Source organism: Anser anser, assembly GCF_964211835.1.
Source record: "Anser anser genome assembly, chromosome: 4".
Classification (NCBI taxonomy): Eukaryota; Metazoa; Chordata; class Aves; order Anseriformes; family Anatidae; genus Anser; species Anser anser.
The window spans coordinates 9,304,562-9,322,155 of NC_139724.1; the positions used below are offsets into that span (position 1 = coordinate 9,304,562).

The 17,594-nt window shown below is 42.6% G+C and overlaps 1 protein-coding gene across 14 annotated transcripts in view; it reads right to left on the reverse strand.

The window, feature by feature from the left end:
- BMPR1B (bone morphogenetic protein receptor type 1B) overlaps window positions 1–17,594 on the reverse strand; it is a 265,345-nt gene that overhangs the window by 73,424 nt on the left and 174,327 nt on the right. For 2 of the 14 annotated variants that reach the window (XM_083834579.1, XM_083834578.1), the window contains one exon: window positions 7,020–8,883. The exons of the other annotated variants lie outside the window; for them this stretch is intronic. The gene's annotated coding sequence lies outside the window, so the exon portion shown is untranslated. Of the gene's footprint in view, window positions 1–7,019; window positions 8,884–17,594 lie in introns of those variants that run through there. 14 annotated transcript variants of the gene reach the window in all.

The following is a 17,594-nucleotide window of genomic DNA, read 5'->3' on the forward strand; positions in this document are numbered from 1 at the left end:
TCAGTAAGCCTGAAAAACACTTTTTCGAATGAAGACAGGAAACCACATTTTTCACCCAACCAAGTTAGGGTAGGTTACAGCAGCGGTATTCACATGAGCTTCTGAGATGCTTATGTTTCCTGCAGACTGCTCAGCTTTTATTCAAACCACTCATTCCAGAAACAGCGACCACAAATAGTGACTCTGACACTGGTGTATCAAGCATTTATAAACAACACACACAAACGAAATACTATGTTTTACTCGTTATCCACCTAAAGGTTTAGTATTTTGAAGGCTGGGAAAGAGCTCAGATCACATACGCTATTCTGTGTAACGACACTGTGCCCTGGACACAGAATATTGCTGGAATGAAAAAATCCTCGTTAAACATTTAAGGGAATATTTTCAGATATTTAAGCAAATTAGTATAGTCTGAAAGAGACACTTTCACACTATCTGTTCATCAAAACTTCACATTTTCCTTGTATTGGCTTCCTAAAAAGAATTGTGAAAGAAAAACTCAATCTGGTGAAAGAGTCACAGCAACAGAACAGTGAATTAAGATAATGTTTAGAAGCTATAGAAGCACAAAATACCCCCCATTTTTCCAGTAATACACATCTTGCATGAAACCCCCCAAACCAGCAAACATCTCCCTGCATGGTCCAGGTCTTGTCTGTCCCAGCAGATCTGCTACCACAATAGCACGTGCTACCAGTGAGTAGGATGACGTTTTCATTTCCTAGCCATTCCTACCTTTCATCACTTTGGAGGCAAATGTCTTTGAGAGGGTGGTGCTCTCTTTCACATGCTCTTCTCTCTCCTTTTGGGGTTGGGAAGCCCGGAAGAGGTTTTTAGGGAGTTAATCCTTCTGATAGTTTAGCACTCAATTATTTCAAAACCCTGCTCAGTACAAATACCCATTCACATCAGGAATTGTGACTTAGTGCAAACAGATGTGGTCTTCTTAGCAAAGCAAAACCAATACACAACAGTAACATTTTTTCTGTGGATTAATAATAACAGGGCTGCAGTTCTCTGTGTTGCTCACTGAGTATGAGACCCCTGGCTTCAGCAAACCAGAGACAATTCCAACTCCTCCCGCTTTCCTTGTGCTACTTGAATACCTCCTGCCAACATTACAAGGACACAGAATGAGCCACGACACTGGAAACATCCCAAAGGAGATCTGCAATTTACCTGAAGAAGCACAGCAAGCAATGCTTCCCAAACTCTCTTTCAAAAGAGTGGCACAAATATTCTATTTTCTTTTCATGGGATGTTTATACACTAGGAAATGAGGATCTTTTATCTGCTAAGCTAATTTAATGCCAGATTTCAGCAGAGGAATGATGAGTTCTACTTACATTAACACAGTGTCTGAAGCAACAGTCTAAAAATCTGCTCATAGAAAATATTAGGCAATATCTTCTTACTGTCAATTTGCAGCATAAACTACTGAAAAATAGGAGAGTTGAAAAGAGAAGTTAATAGACTGATAGGACTGACTTTCTTTTAATCCCTGGTCTTGATAAGCAAAATGATATGCTAGAGCTATTATTTTTTTCCAGGAGTTAAGCCTCCACGTCTGCCAAGTACTCAAGAAAGAGAGCGGTCCTGACAGCCTCAGAAGGACCATCTCCATTTAAAATCCTGTAGGTGTTTGGAGGGACCTGCTGAGCAAACACTTCATGGTTACTTTGGTTAACAAATGACACATCTTGTTTTGGTCCACTTAAATATTCTGCATCCTAGCTACAAATCTGGGACAAATGGCATCCAAAAATTGTAAGAGGGAAGCATTTGCCAAACTGCAAAACAAGCCTGGCCTTCAATCCCGGTATCTTTGTCAAGGCCAGATAGCTGAGGACCAGACGCTCCAGGACTGATAAACTCCTGCTCATAGCAAGTGGGTGCAAAGTATGCTTTGCGTGTCCTAGGTTGAACTGCAGCTCCTAGGAAAACAAGGAAGGAGGGAAAAAAGGAAGGAAGACCCAAATACTGCTATCTTCCCTGCAGGTATGATGCTGAAGAGATCGGATTTCGAGTGTCTGCGATGCTCACCACAGGTCACTTTTATTGCTGATTAATAGCGAGAGATTAATAGCTGGGGATACCACATAATAGCTGCAGTAAAAAACTCCTGAGCACACTGTCATGGTTATGCATTTAACAGCTGTGTTCATACTCGCAGTGCATTTTGCCATATGGCAACCGGGATCACCTTACACTTAAAAAAATGACTTTAGATACGTGCTAAGCAACGGTGCTGCACCCCTACCCCTAAAGCAATGCAGCCTTCGCACTGCATCCTTCAGCTTCGCACCAGCCAAACGACGTCAGCTCGTATCTTCCAAGCGCAAAAAAATTTAGCTGCAAGGTTCGGAGTGTTAGAGCCCATGGATGAGCACCAAATATTGCAGCTGGGAGGCAGCAGCCTGGCTCTTTGCCAGGTGACAACTAGACCAGCAGGTGAACACAATTTTTTTATTTTTTTTTTGGATTAAACTGAAGTGCAGTACTGCCTGCTAAATCCCTTGAGCAGCGAACTGTGTGACAAGTAATTACACCGAGGAATTTTGTTACATCAGGTTTATGTATTCACCAGATTGCAGCTATAATTAACAGTTGTGACTACTCAAAGTCCCTGTGGCTCTGGATCTGCTGATTGTAAAGGCTGATGTGTCACTCCGTGCGCGGCATGAGGATGAAGCATACCAACAGAGAGCACTACAGGCATAAGCATCATCCTGCTCATCTAAGAAACAGCGAGCTCATGCACAGTTTTCTCCAACTTTCTCTCCCATTTTTCCACAGACACTACCCTCTTGCATTCAGAAAGATTTCTCTATGGTTTCCTTGTAGCAGTTTAGGACCGTCCTGTAGCATGGTCTGTACCCGCTGGGAAGATGCTTGTCTGCACCAAGGACAGTGTGGGACAGTGGAGAGGATTCTGTGTACATCCTAAAATGGAAAAATGAGGGGACCAGGACTCAACCCATGTAAAGCTCCATTTTTACTGTATCTTAAGACTTGCACGTTATCCCACATACAGAACTGATTCAGCTACGCAATGCCACAAGGAAGTGATTTACCCAAAACTCAGCTTCCCCTGCTCTGCATTTATCTTTTTTTATCAGATTTTTTTTTTTTTTTTTTTGTCAGACCATAATCTTTGGTCAGATTATGGGGCAGAAGAAACTTTTCCAAAAAATAATAATAATAGAAAAAAAGTGTTTTGGCAAGGGGAGCTCTTGTCACCTGTTTCCTTAATAGCACAACCTTCCCATTCACATCATTAAGCTTAGTAAGCACTTCTTCTCAATCCTGAATACAAGATCTGTGGTTCCATCTGACCTTCCTCCATTGGTAGGATGACCCTTTGGCCTCAAGTTTAGGAAAAAAAAAAAGAAAAAAAAGATTAAATCCAGCCAAAAATACCCAACAAACATCTAGAAGATAAAAAAGATTAGTAATTGCTGACACAGGTAAAACTAATCAAGTCAGAGATATTTAAATTCCTTTAGGAAAAGGCATAGGTCTTGTGGACAGAAGAGAAGCAACAGACATAGCGACTACCTTGCCTTGTAGCAAGGTTTCTGCCATAGCACAGGCTCTCACAGCAACAAGAATCTGGCTGAGATGTACCGGCCATGGGGTGCATGGGTGTGGGGTGGGAAGGGAGCTCTCTCCATCCAAAGATGGAGCAGTGACTTGTCACCAAAACGGAAGGATGCAGCGTCAAGCGGATTTTGGCAGGGGGCTGCCCTGGGTGGTCTTACATCATGTTTCCACTAATGATTTAGGCATTGAAAGCAGGTTTGCGTACAGAAACTTCAGTTACTACTGGGCTGAAAAGAACTGGAGGATAGTTCTCAAGAAACTGGACAAGCGAGCAGGAAAACCTGGCGTGCCATTCAGCCAGGATAACATAACACGCAGCCAGTATAACATAACACGTGCACATGCAATGGCACAAATAAAGAAACAATTTGCCAAACAACCTTCCTCTGAAAAAGAATCTGCAAATTACCAAAGCTTACAAGCTGGACACAAGAAAGCGATGTCAGGCCACCGTAAAAAAGGCAAACACTGCGCTGGGGCACGCAAACAGAGACACAGCCCAACAAGCAACCCTCCTGTGCTCGCCAGCCCTGGAGCAGTGCAAGATCCCGCGCTCAGCCCTGGGTTTTGCATGTGTAGGTTTCCCTACACCCAGCGCAGACCCGCTGTTACGCTGACGCTAACATCAGCTGCAGTTCTCCCAACAGTGTGGAACCACCAGCATCTCCACGGGTTATTTCCAGACAAAAGGTAGGCTCCACGGCCTAATCATCTCCCTACCGTGACCACCTTGCGCAGAAACAGGAACTTCGAAGGGAAGGAGTGGAGGCATCTACTAAGTAAATTGAAGCTGGAATTAATGCTGCTTTAGAAAACCTTGCACTTGGCCTGAGGCATGGACTGAATTACTTAAAGGACCTCTTAATTTGATTTTAAGCATGCTTTTCATAACAATTGGCCTTGAAACTGCCTAGAGCAATGGGACTCTGACCCATAACCCAAATGGCAGGAGGAAGCCAAGTGTTACAGCCATGTGAATGAAAAATAAATAAATACGTTAGCAATATCATTTAACAGCGCAAAGTTTTGCAAGTTTTTTTTCCAGGGTTTTATCTCCTAAAATTATCCAAAAGCACGCAGCTTCAGTTGCTATCACTTTGCCTCTCTTTCATTGCTGAGAGGACTTGTGGCCAGCCTCCATCTCCTGTTCAGCCCCTAGGAGGAGGGCACAGAGCCAGTGAGAGCACTGGGGGGGAAACCTCACGGGCTCCCCAGCACCAGCCCCTCTCTGCAGAGCTGGCAAACAAGAAGCATGCAGTCCTCAGAAAGGCAAAAATCCCTGTGCTGAACAGGCCACTAGTTACATTTTCAAAAGTTTGTACAAGCACTCAAAAATCAAGTCAAGATTTGACTACTGACTGATGGGAAGCTGGGAGCACATTTCCAATGCAAACTGAGCTCCTGAGCAGCTGGATTTCAAACCCTGCTCCTGGGAATCTCCTACTGACACTTGCAGCTACAGTGCTGGTAAGAAATAACATTGAGGATCTTGTCTTTTGGAGTTACAATTGAATGCTGAGCTTTGCACTGAGAATTCTGCAGAGATGCAAAAATCTTAGTTTCTTCCAGGCAGGAGGAGGAGTTTTCTGTGCACATCCTCCAGCAACACACTGCATTTCTTTTGCAGATCTTGACGATGCCCTTACAGATGCTCATATGTCAGAATACATCTGACTGCCTTCAGGGTCAGTCATCACACTGAGATTCCTGATGTCTTTAAGAGCACATATTTCATATATATATATATATATTTATATATATATATATATTAAAAAAAATAAATAAAACAGAGATGAAGTTTGATATCGAGGTTTCTAAACTACCTTAGAAGCTGTTTGACCTTATTTTGGGTGGGCATGGGTAACTCTAAGAAGCCGCTTGTTTGTCAAGGGATGGCATGAAAAAAAAACAAACTTCAGACCACTTACCCACCGAAATTTTAAAAGGGAATGGAGAAGCTAATAAAACTCAGAAACGTTTATGGCCAGCTCCTGGTTTCGGGGGAGCTGCGCACAGCCCCAGCTGCACTCCCCGCTTCGGCAGCAGAGGGTGCTGACGGAGTAGCAAGGGGTCCCCACAAGAACATCCACTGTCCCTCAGGTGGAACAGCAATTGGGCCACTTCACGTCAGTACCACTTACGATGAACAGGACCAGGGAGGGGGTTTCCAGTACGTTTGAAATATCACCGAGAGCTCGCACGACCTGCTTGTGCTGTGCAGAACAGGACAGCATGCTCACTGCTGTGCCTCTTACACAAGCTTCGGGAGTGGAGGCTGAAAATGGGTGAGACACTCGGCCAAGAATCAGCCACAAAACATCACTCTCAGTGGTTAAAGAACTGAAAATCAACCAAGGATGGCAGGTTTGAACCCGAATGTCACCACTGACGCTCAGTACAGACTCCTGCAGCCCCAAATCCTGCTCCCAGCAGCTCCTGGAGCCCAGCTGCTCCCGCGGCCACCCTGGCCGCTTCCTCCCGCAGGGAAGCCTGCCGGACAGATGGGCTGCACCGGGGCCACTGCTGGTTCACGTCGTATCAGGAAGCCAGAGTAAAGTCATCTGAAGCACCAGCAAAGCTCATGCTGGATACCGAAGGACTGTAGGTGAGGTCACGGAAAGTTTAACTGTTTAGCAAATGCAGCTGACTAATTAATGGAGGGGAAAAAAAAAAAAAAAAAAAGAAAAAAGAAAAAACCACCTTGCTTGTACATTTTTCTTTTCAGATGCAATACTCAGCTTAACTGTTTCCTGATGAAAACATCCAAGCCAAACCACCAAACGTTTCGTTAAATTATCTGCGACTTTTTGAAAGACACTACACTTAACGAAAAAAAAGTCTCTTCAAAGAGCAGTTTACACTCCTCCCAGCGAACGCGTACGTGAACGAAGCACACCTCCACCAGCAGTTTACAAACCACAGAAAACATGCCATCTTGTAGGCTGCCTAGCGAACTTGTTTCCAAAGGCGGCTGCTGTAAATACGTTTCCCTCGTTAATACGCGTTCAGCCCCCAGAATAATGCCCCTAGGATTGCGCCGTCAATCAAAATCCCGCCTTATTACCGTCTGTTTACCGCTAATTGGCGTCCCCTTGTCTTATTAGCTATGTCAAATTTTTTTGCTTCCCGATGGGTAAAAGTGGCATTTTCAGTCGTAATTAGCGTGATGCTTTCCTGCTCGGACGGCAGCGCCAACAAGTTGGCTCTTCCCACCGCACACAACGCCTGTTGCTCTTGCAGCCCGTCCTCCAGGAGCGGAGCGAACAAAAAAAGAACCCCGGCTGCTGACCGAGGTGACGAGGGAAACTTTTCCGAGGCGTAAGCGAGCTTTCCGCGGGAAGATTCAATTCACAGCTCCCCCCAACCCCCCTCACCCCGGCCCCGAGGGGACCCCCCCGGCCCCCCGCACCTACCTGCAGCCGGCGGCGGCTTCACGCCTCACGCCGGGGAAGCCCCGGCCCCGTCGCGATCGGGGGTCGCGACCGTGCCGCTGCGCCGGGGCTCTGGGCAGCCGGGAGGGAGGAGGAGGAGGAGGAAGAGGAGGAGGAGGAGGAGGGCGAGGCAGCCTCCCCGTGGCTCTGCCCCGGGCGGCGGAGCGAGGACCCGCTCAGGCGCTGCCATCCATCCGCGCAGCGCCGCCGGAGCCCCCGCGCCCCTCGCGTTGCCTCAGGAAAACTGAGTTTTCAGTCTCTGAACTCTCGCTTCTTGTGGAAGAGCCCGCAGCGTAACCCAGCTCCTCACAGCCCGCAACGAGGGTTCGCGGCAGCACGGGGATGTGCCCCGGGCTCCCCAACAAAACGCAGGTGGTGCCCCAAAACACCGCACGCAGCGCTGCGACGGGGCGTACAGCTGGGCACGCCACGACAGACAGGCCCCGCACTGCCACCGAGCAAAAAGGAGGAGCAGGGGCACTGCTCACTTGGCATTTGCAAATGAACCCCATACCGAGATGTAGTAATTAATTGTTAACAAAAACACTCATTTTTTTTTTTCTCTAAATGGATGAGAATAGTAGATTTAGTCGCTTGTTTTTTACTACGCGTGCTCAGTTTGGTACTGGTGCCATGCTCCCGTAGCTACCAGGAGCCTGGCAGCCAAATTCTGGGGAAGATCCGCATCCTGGATGATGCTCAGCAAAATGGAAACAACCTCCTGCAGCAGCTGCCTGTCACTTGCTGTGCAACGTGTAGTAATAGCAAGGCAAAACTCAACTTTACGTAACTAAGGGTAATCTGCCCGAAGTGGTCCTCAGCCTTGCCCAGCCACTGTAAGCATGGCGAGCATTACTCTCGCCTTCCCAGTGATGTGGGGTATTCATTATCTCTTTCCTCATCCTCTCGTTTAAAACTCCATTGCTGGGTTGATTGATAAACCATTTTGCATTTACAAATGTACATCTCTATGCACAGAAATGGAACACATTGTTTACTGGAATATAATTTTTCTCTCTCGTGTTTTCATTAGAATATGTAGCAATAAGTCAACATGTTAGTATCTAACATATTTATTTCCTAATAGGAGTCCTGTTACAGATTTGCTCCACAGCTGGTATCAATTTTCATCAGAAAAAATATCTTAAAGTTCATATTTAATGTAAATGCTGTGTTCAAAAAAGAATGCTTGGTGTGTCCTTCCCAAGCTCCCGTGTAAGCACAAAAAAACCCTTAGAGCAATGTGTTAGCATCTGGTAGCACCATTTAAAATGGTGATGACACCATTCTATTACTAAAACAAAAAATCCCCAACTGCCCCATGCCATACATCTTTCATCAAAAGCTACAGAGCAGATCTTTCTGCATACACCTAGCATAGGATGCCACTCCTTCAGCTTATTAACCTTATATTATCAATCTTTCAGACTGCAAGATGCACCAACATAATTCTTTTGATATTACCATATAATTAGTATTATATTACACCTGGGATAGACACCACAAAGCCCAGTTGTGACTATAAATGACTGGATAAATTCAGAGCTGCAAATGTCTGAATTTGGAAGGCTGTCATTAAAAGTATGGGGAATCTAACCAGGATGCTTTTAGGATGGCACAAAAAAGCAGGCTAATGCAAACACAAGTGTTTAAAAATCAGTATTTGATTTAAGTTTGTATCTGTCCAGAGAACTAAGTAACAAGAGTGCAGAAGTGAGGTCAAAGCTTTTGATGGAAAGAGCCTCAAACACATCTGGAAAGCTGAACCATGGCTGAGAAACTGAAGCCAACGTGTGTTGGGACAGCCAGGGTTAACCAGCCTGGCCCACTGAAGGAAATCAGAGATCTGGAAGGAAGAATACAAAAATTAACAGAGGTAAAGCACCTCTTAGAAGTAGCTGGCTTTCATCAAGCTCTTTTTCAGCACTAACCACCGGTGCCTAATAGATATTTGTTAGGGTGCTGATGGCAGGAGGACTCTTTCAGACAGTCAGTGGTGTATTTGCTTAAATTACATTTCATTGCATATTTATACAAGAAACGTGGCTATCAACTTGCATTCCTCCTTGGGGCAGTGGTCAAAAAGAAAGAATAAACTACTTTAAGATATGTCTTGATTGCTTTTGAGAAAGAAAAAAAAATGAGAGATAGCATTACATGGTTGTTCGAGACACAGCAGTCATGGATGTGACACATGAGGTTTCCCTCCCATCCCATACTCCAGTGTTTCTGACCTTAACGTGTATAATACTGCCCCACTCAGCTGAGCAAAGATGTGGTACCTCAGTTATGGGAAGCAAAGAAAGGAGAGAGACTGCAGAGAGACATTTTGCTCATGTTCTTCTGATGCCTTCAGAGCTCAAGGTGTGAGCTGCAACTAAGCAGTGTTTTTTATTGTACATTTATAATGAGGGGCAGAGCAATCCTGTTGGTATTAGAGCACAAAGCAATATAAATAAATAAATGAGGCAAGCAATAATGTGTTATAATTACAAGACTTCTAGACAGGCTGTTAGTGTTCATGGAGCTTCCCCTCAGTCCTGGGGAATAATTCAGCATTATAACATTTATTCTTTGCATAGGATACAAGCAAAAGTACTGCAAATTATTGCACTGATAGGGACGTCATATTTCCAAAACTGGAAAGAAAATTTTCAAGATATCATAAATGTGGAAAAGATATTCCCACATCACAGGGGGTGACATCATTGTTTCCATAGTTGTTAATGTCATCAATGATGTAACTGTATCTTTGATTTCTTCCTGCTAATTATGCTATTTCTTATATATTCTGTGTTCTGCAAAAGCTCTTTGCCCATTAAAATACTTTTCTAAGCCAAAGCACAAATAAAGTCTAAATTAACAACATTTCACTGCTGCTGCTCCCCCCCACCCCCAGTTTAGACAACAATCCAGCATTTAAACTACAGTAAGTAATAGCCGCAAATGGAAGGCTCTCCCTTCATATGAAACCTGCTTACTGATGCTTTCTCCACAAAAGCTGGCAGAAACAAATTCTTTAAGACACTATTCGCTAATATTTTCGCTTGCTTTGTGCTGAAACATAGCATCCCTATTCACAGAGCACAAACTCAAAAAGAACAAAAAGATGCTTTCACTCAACTTTGAAAAATTGGGGCATTCAAACCCAGGGGTAGGCAGACAACAAAAGCCCTGACGTCCTTAGAAATCTCTGAAAAGACTCTTAAAAGATGCTGGAGAAGTGAGTTGAACATCTTTTGCCCAAGTTTCTTCCCTCCCATTCCACTTGCGGGGCACTCCACGATGCCGGGCAGCAGCAGCCCCGGTGCGCAGGGACACCATTGCCTTGCAAACAGCCCCCATCCCCCTGTGGCGTGGCTCAAGGAGCCCTGTAGTATTCCAGGCACGTTTTCTCTCCTGGTTACTTTTTTTTTTTTTTGGTGGTGGTGATGTTTTTTTTGTTTTGTTTTGCAGAGATCTGCCAAAGTTTGCCCTCCGCTCTGTCACCTCCCCCCAGTTTGGAAAGGGTAAAATGGGAGCGAGAAGGGAGAAAATCCTATAGCTTGTCCAAAGCATGCAAGGATGATTTGTGTTCTCACTTATGGGGTATGACTGTCACTGTTGATCTGCTTTCAGGCCTAGATTACATGTGATAAGGGCTGACCTTATTTGAGTATTCACACATTATGCACTCATGGAGAGCACGCTGGACACAAAAGTCCCTCAGATGTTCTGGGCATCAATCACGCTCACAGCGTGGAGGCTGCCAAACTTTTCTTCCATTTAGCTTGGGAGAGGAGAGAGTAGTCCAAGACAGACTTAATAAAGTTTAAAGCTGTGCCACAGTATATTTGGGGTCCATTGTCTACTAAAAGTGTGCTTTTCAACAAATTCTCTGCAGTTACCATGGACAACAATTCGTCTTTAACAAATTTGGTGGGGGGAGACGAGGTGGTGGGGAGGAGGGAAGGTAAACAAAGGGCTTGCCAGCTCGTTTAAAAAAAAATAATAAAAAAAATCTCTCTTTTATTCTTCATGTATTTACAAACAACAAAGTCATTTTTAAAATCATTCCTAAAAATGGAGTCATTTCAAAACACATGAAGGTAAATCTCAGCCTTAGGAATACAGGAACCTATTGTTCATCACACACAATTTTATGCAAATACTTTTAGATATTTTTTACTTTTTTTTTTTTTACAATAGATTATAAGCATAGCTAACCACTGAAACGCCTAATCTGTTGTGATGACTGACACCTCTGTTTAAGCTTTCCTGATTTCATGAGAATTACAACCAGTTTGCTAAACCTTCTGTTTCAGTCTGCACGTTTATTTTAAATTATGACATACAGTCAGTAGGAAATCAGAGCACACAGCAGATGATGCATGTGCTGTTCTAAAATGTACTTAAGAACAGGGCTCAACTTAATTTATAAAGTCTAAATTCTCAGGGAGTATCATCCTTACAGACAAAACAGACTGTAAGCATTTATTAAGCATTTATGTAAACAAATAGCCCTTCCCCCCATCATATCTAGCTCTCTCAGACATTATTTATTTCCCATATCTGTAGACAGCATGAAATGACTCTTCAAACAAGGTATGATTTGCTTTGCTTGTACATGCTTGTTAACTCTGAAACCTACTTACACCATGGAAACTTACTTTCTTCTACAGCTGACCACTCCAGCAGTAACACTACAGGCATTTTTTGTAGGGCTGGAAATAAATGGGAAATGTATCCATCAGCCAAAAGGATGCTCTGAACAGTTAAGTGTGTTCTCTCTTTTTCAGTTTTAGACGCTGTCATTGATGGAGTGTTTGTTGCTGCAGGTTAAGAGATCTAGATGTTCATGGTATAATGTATCTCATCATGGGAAAGCTCTGTGGCTTATCCAAAGCCCCCCCCCCCCCCCCCGCTTTTTTTTTTCCCCTCCTAATTTAAAACTATTTCTCAGTTATGTGTCAAAAATGACTGATCCTTGAGAAAAGGAAGAAACAGCACACTGCCAAGAGAGACGAGGAGACCTTTGGATTAAACCAGGGGAGAAATATTTTTCTCTTGACATTTGGGTACTTTACCCTGAAGGAGGTGGTTTTCAGACACAAAAAGATCTCGTATCTTCCAACAGAAGGGATAATATCCAAGACGATAGCATGAGAAAATCTACTGCCAGCTTCTCCAAATTTCCTCTTAAGCCTTTCTCAGAAGTAGGTTGGACAATTTCAGGAGGTGTGTTTCCTAATGACAACCTGCTGTGGCTGTACAGCAAGTGTTGCAACACATTCTTTTTAAAATACAAACACCAAACCATCAATCTCACCATAAATTGGGGTCAGGGTATGGTATCGTTAATGCTAACCAAGTACTGAGATTTCAATCCAAGTTCTGCCTATAAAGCTGAGCTAAGTTTTAAAGCAAAGCATTCAATATAAAGTTTGCAGCTAGTGGCATTTGGATCAAAGTTCTAAAAAACAATCATTCTTTCTTAGTAATTGGTCCTACACAGCCTAATATGTGGCGGTTTGTTTTTTTTGTTTGTTTGTATTTTGGAGGGAGGGTAAAGATAAGCCTATTATTTTAAGGCTTTTACTATAAGCTTTAGTATATGCTTTTTAATCTAATGAAAATAAATATCTTATTTTTTCCCCTTTTACCAATATGAGAATTCAGACAAAGATACACATATAGGTGCCAACCCCGTTAAAAGTCCATTTCTCTGAAATGCATTACTACATTATACAATAAAGGCACGTTTTTCAGACAAGCTGGATCAAAATCTAAATGTGCAAGAGAAGAATGCACCTTCACCTTTGCTAAAGCTCCTTGCTAGGCCAACTCTATCTCAATAAGGAGCCAGCATCATAAAAGGAAAGCATCTATTAATGAAAGTTAAAGGAGTTTGGATGCATCTGACTAAACTAGAAACAATTATGTATAGTGTTTTGTCATAGTCTGCCTAATCTTGCAAGGAGAACTTGCACAGAAGGACTTTGTTTGCACTTTGCTCCACCTAAAAGTTATGGTTTTGTAGGTAGACCTGTTTGGAAGGTTTTTGGGGATTTTTTTTTTGTTGGAAATGCATTTTGTTAGAAATGTTGAATTAATCTGAATCAAAGCTTCTCAAATAAATTCATCCCATTTAGTTTCTGCTCTACTTATGACTTTTATAACAGACAGTGGCTTAAGAAACACAATCCTGAAAACAAGAGGTATAGAAACAGGTCTGTCCTCCTCCACCCCAAGCACTATATACTACATCCAGGGTGCTCACCCTGCACTTGGCTTTTAAATATTATTATCCTGCCCATGCACCCTGAATTCTGGGTGGGAGCCCTCACAAACTGGAAGCCAAACACTTGAGCACAGCATCACAGTATATTCACCTCCATTACCTAGCTTCTGATCCAGAGCAAGCCAGTATCCGGATGTCTCAGACAGTGGCAAAACAAAAACTCCCTTACCTACAAAAGTTAAAGGCATCCCTAAAAGGTCATAGACCACAGCAGTCTCTGAACGGACATGCTGGATCAGGCCAACAGCTCGGTTAGTCTGTATTCCTGTCTCCAATAAAAGGAATTTGCTTTTTATTATTTTTTAAACACATCGCTTTTTAATTTAATTGGGATGTCTCCTGTCTTTTATTATGTAAAAGGTTAAATGGAAGAATCCAATTTTCCTCCTTTTTTTTTTTTTTACATGTATTATTTTATTTTCCTCCTTCTGTCTCCTCTTATCAAAGTCCTCTCTAGCTTGCCCCCAAATTTTAAATTCCTCTCTCCTGAGGAAGATGGTTCATCTAGCATTTTAGTCACTCACCTATTTCTGCTGCACCTTTTTATAGGCTGGAGTGGTCAGATACGAACATCCTGGAGAGGATGTGGCACTGAGTGACACAGCCACTTTTAGAAGCCAGCTTTATCTGTTCAGCATCTAATGCTTTGTTTGCTTTTCTCACCTCAAAGCAGAAGATTTCATTGACTTGATCAGGAAGATAAGAAGGATATTTTTTGTACTCAGAGTTAATTTAAAACACAGAGGAAGTATACCAGGATTTCATATTTGACAACGTGCATTTGTCAAAAATATTTTAACCCACCTATTCATATCACTTCAGCAAATCTCTCTCAGCTTTTCTTGATTCTTTCTGATCTAAACTGATTTAGGTAATTACTTTGTCCTTCTCTGAAGTCACTCTTTCCTCCAAAGCTTAATACATCCAAAAACAATTTCCAGAAGTTGCTTATCACTGCCTTCCTGGTTAACACAGCAGAGCACCATGCCTCCAAAATCCTCCCCAATTCTCCTTCCCTTCTAAACATACTACAGAATAAGGCTGCAAGACCACAGAATGCAAAGAGCAACAGTGAATGATGGTTAGGCGTGATGGTTGGGTACAGAGAGGAGCAGAGGCCTGTAACTACTCTAATGCACCTCAAATAACTTTTAAAATCATTCACATAGTTTTCTCAGGGCTTTATTTTTCCTCTCTTGTAGAGCATGTGTTAAGAAAGACATAACCATTGTGCATGCAGCTTATGTGGACCCCTTTATAGTGCCCAGGGTAGGAAGCTGTTCTCCTGGTCACAAAAGCCAGGCTCCCGTGGGAAGCTGGAACCTAAATTTAGCCCTCTGGCCTGGCTAGAAGAAATGGATGAAGATGTTGCATGGTGCCTGTAACGCTAGCCAATGCAGAAATTTGAACACGTGAAACACCAAGTTTAAATGTATGTCAATAAACCACTCTATAGTAAACTTTGACTTCTGTAACTGAGAAAAATTAGGTAAATGGGTTTTAAGCATGCATAAAAATAATAGATAATGTTTTTATAAAATAGGTTATTCTCACCAAATTATAGCAGAGTCTCTTGGTGCAATATTTAGGTTGGATGTTCGGAGAAAATTCTTTATTGTAAGGGTTGTGCGGCACTGGAACAGGTTGCCCAGGGAAGTGGTTGAGCCACCATCCCTGGAAGTCTTCAAGAAACGTGTAGATGAAGAACTTAGTAGCATGGTTTAGTGGTGGACTTGTCAGTACTAGGTTAAAAGTTGGACCAGGTGATCTTAGAGGTCTTTTCCAACCTAAATGATTCTATGAATATCTTAGTAGCACTTAATTTCGTATTTCCAAAGTTCCTTCACCACAGTTTGCATTTCAGTATCCTTCACCACAGTTTGCATTTCAGTATCCTGTTTTCCCAAACAATAAATGGACAAAGAAATATTTTTTTTTCTCCAAAAACTGCATTTCTGGTGGATTTGGAAAGTGTCCTACAAATTCAAGACAGGTATCTGCCAAAATAAATCCAACACTAAATACTCACATAACAGATTTTGTTCTCACAAACCTCTTACTGGTTAACCATTTCCAGCTCAAACCACTTTTTTTTTTTCTTTTTTTTTTTTTTTTTTAAACTGAACAAAGAAACATGTCAGTCTGTTTGCAATCACACTGCTCCAGCTTGGACCTCACAGCAGATCACCACGAGGAACCACGCTGCTCTTAGGTACCCAGGCCTCCTAGGAGATTAACGCCATAACACACACCCACTATTTATAACTTTCCTTCAGTGACAGGTGCATGAAGACTACAGAAGTCACCGAACACACAGACAGTAATTGCATTTTGTGGCTTCAACTTTGCAAAGAGCACAAGCAGTACTTGTCATTGAAACATTCTCATCTGTACTTGCAGGTTTACCACAAGCACATTATGGAATAACAGGACAAAAAAAAAAAGCCTTTTTCATTCCGTTGCTACTAAATGTTGTGTGTTTTCTGTCGTAACACATCAAAACCTCAAAGTAATCTCTAAGAAGACATGGACACAGTATGACACCTCTGAATCACATCTGACTGCCCTGTTGAACTTGAAGGCAAGGAGAAACATTTACGCTACACTGGGCTAGTGAATTTTCAAGTAGTAATTTCAGTATCGGTTCTGTAATAGTACTAAAAATAAATGTACATTTTAAGATACTTTATTTCAACAGTAGCCCCTCTCTCAGTGGAAGGTTTTGTTTGCTGGCTTGAGTTTTCTTAGCTAACATGAATATTAAACACAACAAAACTTGGCTCTGCCTCTTTAAATAAGTAGACAGCTTCTTTAGTTCTTCAAATTCCTTCACCTGTCCCCAGTTACACAGCACAGCTGCTCGGGGGTTTAAGATTTTTTGTGAAGTAACAGTTCATGATAATCTCATTAAATCCTTTCTAACACTTTCCAGTTCATACAGGATTTCCTTAGCGTGGGTGAGTGCAGCGAGGATTGGCTGTTTAAACCATCTCGTATAAAAAAAAACAAGTCACCCAAACCCCTCCTCAAAGAGCAAACCTCATCAGCCTGAAAGTGCAGCGGAACCAAAGCATTGCTCAAAGCTGGAGCAAATACAGAGATGCAACAGCTCTCTTTGCTGTCTGTCTCTACAGCTATTTAAAAAAAGGAAAGAAAAAAAAACCACAGCATTAACAATGTAATCCTTAATATCTTCTGTGTGTGCAAAATGATTTACATGCTATGTATATTCCTTTACTGACAGATACATTTATTTAAATATAGAAAACTCTCTCTCCCTGCTAACCCAGGGAGCACTCATCCGTCTCAGCCATTCACCAGATGGGGAGAAGAGCCTCCCCAAAGGGAACAGAATGAAACAACATTGACTATTTATAGATACACCTCTTATTAGATCTTCCAAACCATGCTATGGGTGTCCTGAAACAACTGAGGGACCACTGAGGTCCCCCAAGGAGAGGGATCTCCATTGAGGAGAGCTCTGGGCCCAGAAGTCCTGGTGGTGAGCAGATTTAAGTGACACATTAAGAGTGGCAGCAGGAAAAGCTGGGATGTCTTAAATTGCTCTACAGGGAAACAGGAACAATTTTTAGGCTTTATTACAAATAAAAATAAAATTACAGCACCAAGTACTTCTATCAGAATGGTCAGGTTTTGTTTCACTGTACGCAGTCTCATCATTTACAGTTTAATAGGATTTGTCCCTATTTACATGCACTTAAACGGCAAATGCACATTTCCCGTTCCAACAGCCAAAAAATACTTTTTCAGTTTGCCTGCCTAAACTCATCCAAAAGGAGCGATGCAAAACATGTAAGACAGTTTAAAGTCTGCAAATAGGAGAAGGGGCTGGCCAGCTCAGGTGTCTGGATAACAAACATTTTCAGGGGCTTTTCAGTGGCTTAAATCCAGGACAGCTCTGCAGTGATTTATTAATCTCCAGCAGCTCTAGGGTGGCCTGTGTAAAATTAGCTGGTAAGTACAAACTGGGATCTCAGCGGGCACGTTCCCCACCGACGGCAGCAGTGCTCCTGCTGGCAGTCGTGGTAGAAAGACCCAGGACTGAGGACATCTCATTGCTGTCAGAAGGAACAAGGTCCCACGGCAGAGCATTACGCTAGGATTTTGCGGGATCAAAGCGTTGGTTGTCTTATTTAGGCTATAAATATGCGTCACTTTTGATGATTGCCCTGTTTGCACTTTGAATAGGCATTAAAGGCAGTTTTTAAGGGCTATGCAGAATTTGTCTTTCAAACACGTGCCCTTCAGAGCACACA